Here is an 11898-nt window from a genome sequence, read left to right on the forward strand (position 1 = left end):
CTATTACAAGGGTCACATAGCATTGTATAGGCATCATCAAACCAATATGAGACATAATCCACTATGTGCATACAAATAACCCATGTCTAGGTGAAACGTATAAAAGCATTGCCTCTAGGCAGGTGAAGATAAAAACCATCAAAGATTGGAAAAGAAATCCCAACCTATATCCACAGTTAGAACAATTTATACATGGATGATAGAACAAAGTGAACGTGCCCCTTCATATGGCATCTTACCCCTTTGTATGCACAGGCTATTACAAGGGTCACATAGCATTGTATAGGCATCATCGAACCAATATGAGACATAATCCACTATGTGCATACAAATAACCCATGTCTAGGTGAAACGTATAAAAGCATTGCCTCTAGGCAGGTGAAGATAAAAACCATCAAAGATTGAAAAAGAAATCCCAACCTATATGCACAGTTAGAACAATTTATACATGGATGATAGAACAAAGTGAACGTGCCCCTTCATATGGCATCTTACCCCTTTAATCCAAAATGATGTGATATTGAAGGAAGAAAAGAAGAGGCCTCCTTCTAGTGACAGGGTGATTATGAAAGGATTCACAACAACAATAAAAAATATTTATGGTCCAGATTCAGAGGAATCATCCCTCATACAAACTCAATTTGCCCTGTTTTCATGTGGATGAGGTGATTTTGGCACAATTGAGGCTTTTTGTGATGAGCATCATGGCAAAGAGCCAATAGACTAGTGACAAATTCATGGTGCACATGCCCAAGGACTACAATAATGTGCTATATGATTACTCTCACAAGTACTACTTTTCAGCGTGAGAGAGGAATTGGAGTATCTATGGTTTTATTCATTCAGTGAAAAGCAATCAACTGGGATCCCGCGGGGTGGAAAACTTGGCCGTGCATTCATAGAGGATACTATCCTTCATCTTCTTGCCCTAAAAGCTACCGGATACAAGAAAGGTATTTCTACAATATGGGACCATTTCATAGATGATGCTATGCGAGTGGACAATCAGAATGAACCAAAAGACCTTGTGGAACGACCTATAGTTACAAAGCCAGCAGAAGAGCCACAACTTGAGAGTGACAAGTACCTGCAGAGCATCTTCACTAAGGATGTAGAGGATATTGAACAAGAAGACTCAATTGCCCGTATTGATAAGTGATCGATTGGCAGCGATTTATGTCTTATGAGTAAATGTCATTGACCATGTTTTGTAGTTATTTATATAATTTATATTAAAATTATTACTAGAGCATTAGCGTTCCTATCATTCCATCTGAAATTTGAAAATCAAATCAACAAAGTTCAACTGGCAACATCAATGTGATTGTCACATCATCATTATTTATTTAAAATTATTTTGCATTTTAATTTTAAATTTGACATTTCTAAGTTCTTACTTCTGTATTCTGTTATTTTCCATTGTTTTAAGATATTCAAATATTTTATACATTAATATAATAATAAGGGACACACCCCGATTTCAAAATTGTTGCACCAGCACTCAAACTGGCACCCACACACCATGGCTACCTTGATTATTACCTCTATACTCATATGTTGCATACAACATTGCTGAAAGACACCAAGCTTTAATATTTCTATTATATTCTCAGCTTTTCTCAGCTTCCAGACATCATAAGCCTCGAGCCCCTAAATTTCTTTACTATCCCACAAGAATATACCTGGTATTCAAAACAGGTAGAAAAGGGCATAAAGGCATCAAACTTACGAATTGCATTTTTGCATACAGTTTTTCCAGAAACAGATCCAATCTGTAACTTTAAACAAAAACTTATATCGCCTTATATCTATATTAAATTTCTTTCAACAGAACACAGAAACCTATAACAGCTCCTTTCTCTGGAAAGCAACTCCAATCCCATTTAAAGAGTCAAGCTGCCTCTTTTTCATCCATAGTTGACAGAAACTTCCATATCCTCGCCAACCCAACTCAAGTCAGTCAGTAATCCAATTCTTTGTCGGCAAGTTAAACTCAATGAGTCCTACTCCCAGGTCATGAATGGAAAACTTCACGGGCATCATCGAATATAAATTCCCAAAAGGAAAAGAAAAACCATTACTACCAATTTTTTTGCCAAAATTCTTACACTCTGGAGTCTGGACTCGCCAAGTCTCACTAACCCAAGTTTTTCAACATTGCTTTTCATCCCATCTCCATATTAAAACCATTCAATAGACATTCAAACTTTCCTTTCAATCTCCCTAATGAGAGTTGGGTCAGGCTCTCAGTATTTCAAAACCATGCGACATAAATTAAAGATCACCTTGCCATCTCCCCAACGAGACCTTGCATCACACCAGGAATACTGTGCACACTTGAGCAACCGACATGCTGGCTAGATCAATGTAAAATAAATCCCATGACTTGGAAACTGGTGTTTCCCTCCTTTATTCTCAATCACAAAATTAGGGCCCTGAAAAAAGCAAGCTGGTTAAAGACCTCCACACCCATCTATCATACATTATCTATTTTATATCACTACTTTGCACTTGTTTTCAGTTCAAACAACTTATCTTAAACATGACTACATGGCAACTCAATCATTCCTTGTTTGCAACAAGGTGCATGTAATACCCTGATTTTGACCTTTCGGATATATAAAATCAGATTATGTACTACTGTTAATAACATCGTTAACATGGTTATTTTGATTAATGTCCAGTATGTGGGCTGAGTTGTAACAACCTTGAGATGTAAATACTGTAAATATGCCTTGTAAATATTCTTAGTACAAAGACCAAAGTAAAGGCCCAATAAGTGAATGGTCATGGAGTTTGAATCTTAACTTTGATTTATTAAATTATGTTCATACTTTATATAACAAAAACAACGGCCTGTGGATGCATTACCTTGGTTCCCTTTATTTCATGTAAACGTATTATAATATATGACAGAAGGTCCAGGTCAGTTGTCAAAGAGCCCAAGACCACCATGAATGCATGAGAGGTGAAGAGCAAAGGGAAGCATGAGGAAAATATTTCTTTGTCAAATATCACCTCTTGGACTCCCCACCTTTTTAACCAAATGTCTTCAAAGAAAGCTTACCAACGTTTGACCACATATGTTCAAAGGAAAAATTGGCCACAATATGCCTTGCAAGTTTGCAACTAAGATAAATATCAAGGTACAGGCCTGATTAGTGAATGGTCATGAGTTCGGGTCTTCGCTTTGGTTTATAACGTTACGTTTATATAAGCTCTATGAATGTGTTACCATTGTTTACCTTATCTTATATAAAGGTATTATAAAACATTTAAGTCTAAACTGGTTGTCAAGGAGCACAAAGCCATTATGAGTCCACAAGAGGTGAAGAGCAAAGGGGTAGAGATGAAGAGCAAAGTGGGCTATGAAAAAAGGAATCCTTTGTCAGATGTCACCTCCTAAACTCCCCACTTTTTTAACCAAGCATCTTAAAATAAAGCTTACCAACGTTTGACCATATGTGTCCAAAGGAAAATTTGGCCATGTGCTTTGGAGGGCACATATGACTTATGTGATCCAAAGTATAAGAGCCATGGTTTTCCATTTGGAACCTTCTTCTTTTACTTTTGAATGCAAATCAACTTAACTCCCATGACTAAAACCCATCCCCGTGAATGCAACCTGAAAAAAGTGAGCTTGTAGCCTTGTAGGCATATTGTAAGCCAGTGGTTTGGTGACTGGTAAGGGATGGTGAGTGACAGATTATGCTAAATAATTTTATGGTTGTAGAGAGAGAGCAAAGAGGCTAGGGAAATAAATAAACATGTAGGCTGTTACCCACATGACTGTGCTGATTACTAACTGTCATTGAGCTATAGCTACCATACCAAGTTTTCCCAGATGGCAAACAGCAATCGAACTCTTCTTCCCCGCATTAGAGCACATGCTGGTATGGATTACCCAAGGAACTGTAGAGTGCAGAAGGGAAATGCCTGAACCCATGTTGTGATTCACTGAAAGGAAGAGATACATAGCTAATTGAAGGCTTCTTGTGATGCACGGACTAACTTATAGTGAGAGAATATGCCCAGTCATAAGCATTGTGGGTTTTGTTGAGCGAGAAATAAAGCCTAGTAAACTTTTCTTTGCCCTTCTAGTCTCATAACGTGGCTTGGAGTGGCATTTACACCAAATGCCTACAGCTGGGTGGTGCGTCGCTCATTTGGAACCAGGTTGTCGGAAATTTTTCTGAGAAAAAATGAGCATATATCTTTCACTTTGTGTTCTTTATTTCTATTGTATTTTCATTATTTAATTCCTTCGTTTTCATTACTTGTCTGAATTCTCTTTAATGGAATGATTTAATTAGTGGAAACCTTTGTCAATTAAATAGATTATGAATTAACATTGGATAATCTGTTGAGATTTCTGTTTAATCTTGTAAGTTCTGCCTATAGTCGCATTAGCAGTTATTCTATGCACAGTTGAAAGCTTGACTCTGTTCACAGCTGGAAACCCAGTTGATTAATTACCCGCCGATCAGCATGGAGGGCTTGAGCAAGTACACCACAACAATCCTTCAATGCCGGCTACCCTTAGTGGCTCGATGTCTAGGTGTGGATTCTAATTCCAACACCCCCTTCCAACCCAGAGCTTCGGTGGGGCCACTTAGCCAGCCCACCTATCAATCATAACCTCTGGTTCTACTACCATGTTGAAAATTGAACAAGCTAGGAATCGAACCCAGGACCTGCTCCTGGACAGCGGGATACTCTAACACTGAGCCACATGCCCCCTTCGTACTGGGCACCCTTACTGCTCTGATGTCAACATGCCACCAACACTCTGCCAGAGAATAATTTGAGAACCTGCCTCAGGATGGGAACCGCAGCATACAATATGAACATCCTTCAACTTAGAAACAGGTCTACAGGATAGCAATTCCATCAGTTTCACCCAGGACTTGCACTTGCGCTTGACCTCATCACTTTTCTATTCAACATTCAGGCAGGACAGGCGACGGAGTGAATAGAAACCCGGCGAACAATTAAAACCGGTGATTCTTGAAACAAGCCTATTGGCATCCTTGTCCGCGATTTAACCTCGCCGTCAATAACAAACCATTAAACGAACGGAATGTAAAAACGACACCAAGTGGACTCATGCAATAAACTTAATACTCCCTGAACCCCTAACTACGCGAAGACCAGCACACACCCACTAGACAAAACCAAACCCTGTGGCGGACCAAAAATCAAATCGGAAAGCTCCAAGACAGCATATAATGACACCAAAAGCGCTCAAAAAATTAACAAATTCCATCCTTCGCATATATGGTTTAATGTTTTTATTTTAGTCATATTTCTGTGTCCATCCGTTTGATAAATTGTAGCATCTAAAGAGTTTCGAGATCGAGACATTGCAGTGAGCTTAAAAACAAAAAAACAAAAGCTCAAGTGAAGTACCTTGTATCTTAAATATAGTGTTCCGCCAAACAATCCAAAAAACCCCTGTTCTCTGGTTTTAAGAAAACTCAACTGAGTTAATGCCTGCAAATATTACCCAGCTAAACCAATGAATACCTGTGAATGTTTTCCCAGCCAGAGCCCGCTACTGTGTATGAAATCGGGACCGATTTTCCACGCCTGGATTATGTTGTCATCGGACCGCAAAACCCTTGGATGGTGTTTGTGCTTGAAACCATGTGGCAAGCAGAAGTTGGGGTAAAATGAATGTGCGAGTACAGAAAATGAATGACGTATAGAGTATGGTCATATAACATACTACGAACCGCTTGTCGCCGTTCTAGCCGGTGTCCGTTGGTGCGATGGATTTGGGTTGTTTGTTTTCTTTCTTATGGAAGGAGACATGTTGCCTTATTCTATTCTAATAAGGTTAGAAGGTGGAAGGTGGGCATTTTAGGTCTGGATAAAGTAGTAATTGTCTCCAAAGGTGTAATAGAAATGTTAAATTGAAATAATTGTATTTTGGTTCAAAATAATAAATATTATAATAATTTAATTATTCAAACTAAATTTAGTCAATAAATTGTCCAAAATAAAATAAATCCTTAATCAAAATTATACAAATTATTATTCTTCATTTCTACCATTCTATTACAGTTCTACCACATATGATAATGATGATGGTTAACGTCCACTGAGACCAAATTGGTCTATCGGACCTATAATTTTCTTAGTTTCTAATTCTCTGGCTCCTCGTCTTTCTTGGCGAGATTGGTGTTGTAGCTTTCTTTTTTTTCTCTACGGTCTTCCAACTTTCTTTATCTTGCATCTCTTTCATCTCTTCTGATTCTTGGGACATTGGTGTCTTAGCTTCGTGATCCACTGTGTTCGTCTTTTTGAAGATAGTCGGAGAAGAAGTTTGGTCTAGGAGATCTGCATCGCTGTTAAATGAAGATTTATTTTGTGCGGTATTCGAGTCCTCATAACTGTTGATGCTTGAGGGGTTGTCGAGTTCACTCTTTTGTTGTTGGGCAGGGCTTTCCCCCTGCTTGTCTTGAAAGATGTTTCTCTCTTGCCCGATTTCTTGTGATTCAGAGTTTTCTCGAGAGTATTCCTCTTTGATGACAGTGTAGTGTTCTCTCTGTGCTCCTTCCCACCATGTAGATCTGTGGTGATTTTTTCTAGCATAATTTTTCTGGGAGGCTTTTGGGCAATTTTTGGCTAGGTGGCCTGTCTCAAAGCAGGATCGACACCTGAAGAGGACACTTTCATAATCGAGTTTCTGATTCCACACATAGTCTTTACTTGTTAGATGTATTTCAGCTGGGAATCCGGCACTGAAGTCCATTTCCACACAGATGCGTGCATAGGTGGTTCTGGCATATTCCTCTGTTTCTGGGCACCTGCAGTAAAATTTTCCAATTGCATTTCCAATGGCTTTTAGCGAAGAGAAATTCCAGAGATGCAAGGGTAGGTTTGGCAGTCTCACCCAAACTGGTGCTGAGGTTATGACTGTTGTTGAGGGATCGAAAGATGGGTTCCATGGCCTCATGAATAGGCCTGATTTTTCCCAAAACCAAGGGCCGGAATCTAGAATACATTGTCTGCTTTCAGGGTTTTCAAAATCTACTATAAAGAAACCCTTAGCACAGGGATAGATATTAATTGCATCAGGGATTAGAGGCTTCCATACCTCCGAGATCCAATTGTGTAGAGCTGTTAGCCGCGGCCAAAAACCATTGAATCGACAAATTAGAGCACTTTCAGAGAACTTCAAAGCCTCATCGAGTGAGGCCTGGACCACCTGGACAGTGGGAGCTGGGGCTTCACTCACGATATGGGCTGGAGCTTGCCCCCCAGAGGTGGACGGAACTGAGCCAGCAGCTATTTTTGCGAAGCTGGGAGCCATCTGGAGAATGCTCTCGCGTTGCGTATAAAAGATTGTTGAAGAGAAGGCCACAAGAGCTAACCAAATCTACGGTGATCTAACATATACTGCAGATCTATTCAATAACTAAATTGTACACCGCAGCAAGAGCCGCAGATCTACTCATGCAAAAACAGAAGAAAGAGTAGAAAACACCTCCAATAACTAATAGCTCACAGATCTGGGTTCTTCTTATGCGTATCTAGCCAAATCTACGATGATCTCACACTGCAGATATATAGCTCACACCGCAGGTATATAGCCCACGCATTTGGAAGAAATCGCGGACCTGGAGCAGATCTGGTTTATCTATGGTGATCTCACACTGCAGATATATAGCTCACACCGCAGGTATATAGCCCATGCGTTTGGAAGAAACCACAGACCTGGAGCAGATCTGGAAGAAACCGCAGAGCAGATCGGGAAGAAACCGCAATAAAAAGAGAATTTATGAAAAGAAGCTGGCCACCGTTTGGAAGAAACCGCAGATATATAGCTCACACCGCAGGTATATAGCCCACGCATTTGGAAGAGGTATAGTTGGCCACCGTTTGGAAGAAACCCCAGACCTGGAGCAGATCTGGAAGAAACCGCAGAGCAGATCGGGACAACACATAACGATGGGTGTTCCGATGTTCGTGTGGCCTCTCTACGCCGAGCAACACTTCAACTTTGAAATCCAGATAGCACTGGAGGAGCCACAGAGAATCGAACAGAACTGGGGTTAAATTCTATATTTTTCTTACAAGTGTATAAATTAATTTTGTGTATATATAAAGATACAGAAAGTAAAATATTGAAACATGAATATATTCTCATAATAACTTTTAGTTATGAAAATCCATTTCAAAACCCATTGTAAACCATTCCATTACAACGTTGTCACATATCATAACCCATCCCATCATATACCATTCCATTACAGCTCTACCACATATATAAAGATACACAAAGTAAAGTATTGAAACTGTCGAGTATTATCAACACTCTAACTGACTTAGTTATCATCTTGAAGTTTGGTCCCTCAACGCTTCGGAAAACGAGGCACAGATGGGTAGGGTTTAAGGGTCTCTACCGCGCCAAATTGGGTGTGGTGGTGATTTCCAAAAAAAAAAAAAAAAAACGGCTACTTACTAAACTGATCTCCTTGGCGGTAACCTCTCGATCATCTTGGGCAGGTAATCACCCTGTGCAAACGTGGTGACAACACAGCAAGACTATCTTTGATCACAGAAAGTCGGTTCCCCGGTGTTCAGGGTGGCAGTGGATTGTTGCTCTCCTTAGTGCAAGGGAGGAGAATACGAAAACGACAACAGTGAATCAACAAGAGTGGCGGCGTAGTGAGGAGGTTCATTTTTAAAAATGAAAATTAACGCAGACTAACGTTCATGATTCCAGTGTTCGCGTACCATGGGTACAGGCTATCCTTATTGCACTTCTAGTTTCTTATTTATTCTCGTTTTGTTCTTATTTATTTTGGTTTTGTTTCTTCATGAATCTACACTTAGAAGGGTAATATCTTGTACACGAGTGATTCGTTGTTTGGAGAAAGTTTCACAAGATTATTTGTTGAAGGAAGGTTTCAGATTTTTTTAGAGCATTCCCGGTTTCGGATTATGGCAACTGCAGAATAAATCACATTATTATAGTGCACAAGTCTACAACTGCACAAAATCCATGGGAATTAACCTCATAAAATCCACCCATAACCAGTTTGACCAAAGTTTTTAACAAATAGATCAAACAATAACCCAAATGACCTCCAAATCCACGGTGTGAACCCTGGTGCCTAATAATAACCACGAAGTTATGTTTGGTCCTTCGGCTTTAAAATCCAACAATACTCAGAGTCTATGGATATTGTTCTCATACAATTTATCTAGCCACTCACAAATACTAGACCACGATGCGCAAACAAATAAACCAAATTGTTTCATGGAAAGAATCAAATAGTCCATTTGTAACATCCCAAAGCAAAAACCCCATTTCACCACTCAGCTTTCCAAAATATTTTTCAATAAATTGCTGACAAAAAAATTGAACGCTTACCTTCAATGCATCGTAAGATCTGTTCACGTTTTTCATCCTGTAACTCAAACCTCAAAAACGATAACAAATTCAATCTAACTTGCATAAAAAACAGAAGCTCAGCAGGCGCTTACATTGAAGTTACATATGAAATAGAGTTTCCAGACAGGGTCGAATTGTAGTCGTTGCCTAAAAAAAATAAACAACAAAAAACAAAAAAAAAAGGATGCCTTGGCAATCACGAGAGGATCTAGTTTATTGTAAACCAAGAAACTGCCTCAGCACATTTCACTGAAGAGATCTTCGTCCATATATTTGGATTTGCAAGCACAATCCACTTGGGTCTGCACATGCCCATTTTTCTTTTGCACTTTTGGCTCCCATGTTACTTTGAGCTTTATTTCTATCAGATTTTCTGCAACTATTTTTAGTTATTTCTATATTTTGCAATATGATGCCATTTTGAATACAAAGACGTGCAGGTTGAATTGTAAGTTGTAGTGACCATAGTAGACCTCCAAGAAAAATAGGTTATTTATTCGAGATTTCTTTCATCGAACTAAATCAGAATGTTTTATATAAATTTGATTCCCAGACAGTGAAAATAGGAAAGATACAGACAGAGTCGTAAATAGCTATTATTTCCAATATGCCGAGACTCTGTAACTGAGAAAACCATTCGAACAGGAGGTAATCTTCAGAAAAAACAAGCGAACAGTCCAGGAAAAAAAACAACTAAAATGAATATATGATCGAGGGATGCTTGACAGATGTCAATAGGAGAAATTTCTGCAACTATTTTTAGTTATTTCTATATTTTGCAATATGATGCCATTTTGAATACAAAGACGTGCGGGGTGAATTGTAAGTTGTAGTGACCACAGTAGAACTCCAAGAAAAATAGGTTATTTATTCCAGATTTCTTTCATCGAACTAAATGAAATGTTTTATATAAATTTGATTCCCGGACAGTTAAAATAGGAAAGATACAGACAGAGCCGTAAATAGCTATTATTTCTAATACGCCAGGACTCTGTAACTGAGAAAAGCATTCGAATAGGAGGTAATCTTCAAAAAAAAAAACAAACAAGCGAACAGTCTAGGAAAAAAAACAACTAAAATGAATTTATGATCGAGGGATGCTTGACAAATGTCAATAGGAGAATGAAAGTGTTGATGATGGAAGTGAGTGCATAGGAAGGCCTATCGGCCTAATTATAGATATGAGTTATTGTTATATCTAAATTGTTATATTTAGCTGGAAAGTTATTCAATATATTTTTGGGTTATAAGGTTTTCTAATTTGCAAGTTATTAGATATACTCTTAGGTTATAATGGTTGTTATTAAGTTTTATATGAGATTTGCCCTAAATCAATCCATTGAATTATTGATTCTAGTAGTAGAAAAAAATATGTATTAGTTTTAATAAAATGGTTTGTTTGAATGAGTGTGTGAAATATTTTTGATTTTGTTTTTGGGAAAGAGTGTTATTTGGTTTTCAAATTAGATTCACTTTGGTATGATGGTAATTTAGGAATGTTATCAGTAACAATATATCAAAGTGTCCATGTAATTATACGTTCAATATCAACACCAAATGTCAATGTTATGAAATGTCCTAAGCATGATATAGCGACCTCTTATCATTATTTGTCATATGGTTGGTCGTCGTCTTTCTCATAAGCAAGGTTAATGTCACAATGGTGTCTGACACTGTTAATCCTCAAATTTATTTATTTGTTTATTTATTTTTAATCATTTTGAGATTATGAATTTTATGAAGTCCATGTTTATTAGGCATCCATGTAATTTACAGCGAACCAAAGCATGGCCATAAGTATTTAGCACCTAGAATTATACATGTTAGAAAAGGTCATCCTTTGTAGAAATTTCTTCTATCTAGACCACCAAGCCACCCCTCCTTATGTGCACTAACCCAAGATTACAATGTGTAGCGCCCCTCGAGGTCCAAGGAGCAATACCCCTAGTGATGCCTTGGATTATTGAAGGGTAGGGTTGAGAGGGTAGTGGCTTTGCACCTATAAAACCTCTACATCATTCAATGCACATAATTCTTATTGGATTTGTTAAGTTTCAACCTACACACCTCATTACCTTATACACTTTAAGGATATTGTTGGCATTATCATACAAGTGTTGTCCTTGATGGCAACTCACTCAGATGAAAGATCACAGTGCAACAGGTTAACAGCAAAGAATTACATATCAGACTATAAAGAATGAAGAAAGAGAGGTATACGCAAGTTCACCTTGAGCAAGATGCGTATACACGTAGGTTCATTGACCACAAGTAGTGTATACATACACACGCACTTTCATAGAAGGAAAAGCACGTATATCTTGGAAAACTAAGTTTTTGGTTCAAGGTATTTGGTCCATGGTATTGGTCCAAGGTATCTGGTCTGAGGTGTTAACCCTAGGTATTTGGTCCAAGGTATTGGTCATAAGTGGTTTTGGTCCATGGTATTAAGAAAGGCCTAAAACTATAAAAGGAGGAGAAGATCATTAGGC

At 38.4% G+C, this 11898-nt stretch overlaps 1 protein-coding gene across 1 annotated transcript in view; it reads right to left on the reverse strand.

The window, feature by feature from the left end:
* Window positions 1-5710, reverse strand: part of LOC149252790 (uncharacterized) — a 38031-nt gene extending 32321 nt beyond the window's left edge. The window contains exon 1 of the mRNA XM_089459808.1: window positions 5527-5710. The gene's annotated coding sequence lies outside the window, so the exon portion shown is untranslated. The remainder of the gene's footprint in view (window positions 1-5526) is intronic.
* Window positions 5711-11898: the final 6188 nt, after the last annotated feature.

This window comes from Pinus tabuliformis, chromosome 7 (genome assembly GCF_031772625.1).
Source record: "Pinus tabuliformis cultivar Carrire ecotype Pingquan chromosome 7, CPIR1, whole genome shotgun sequence".
In the NCBI taxonomy this organism is placed as follows: Eukaryota; Viridiplantae; Streptophyta; class Pinopsida; order Pinales; family Pinaceae; genus Pinus; species Pinus tabuliformis.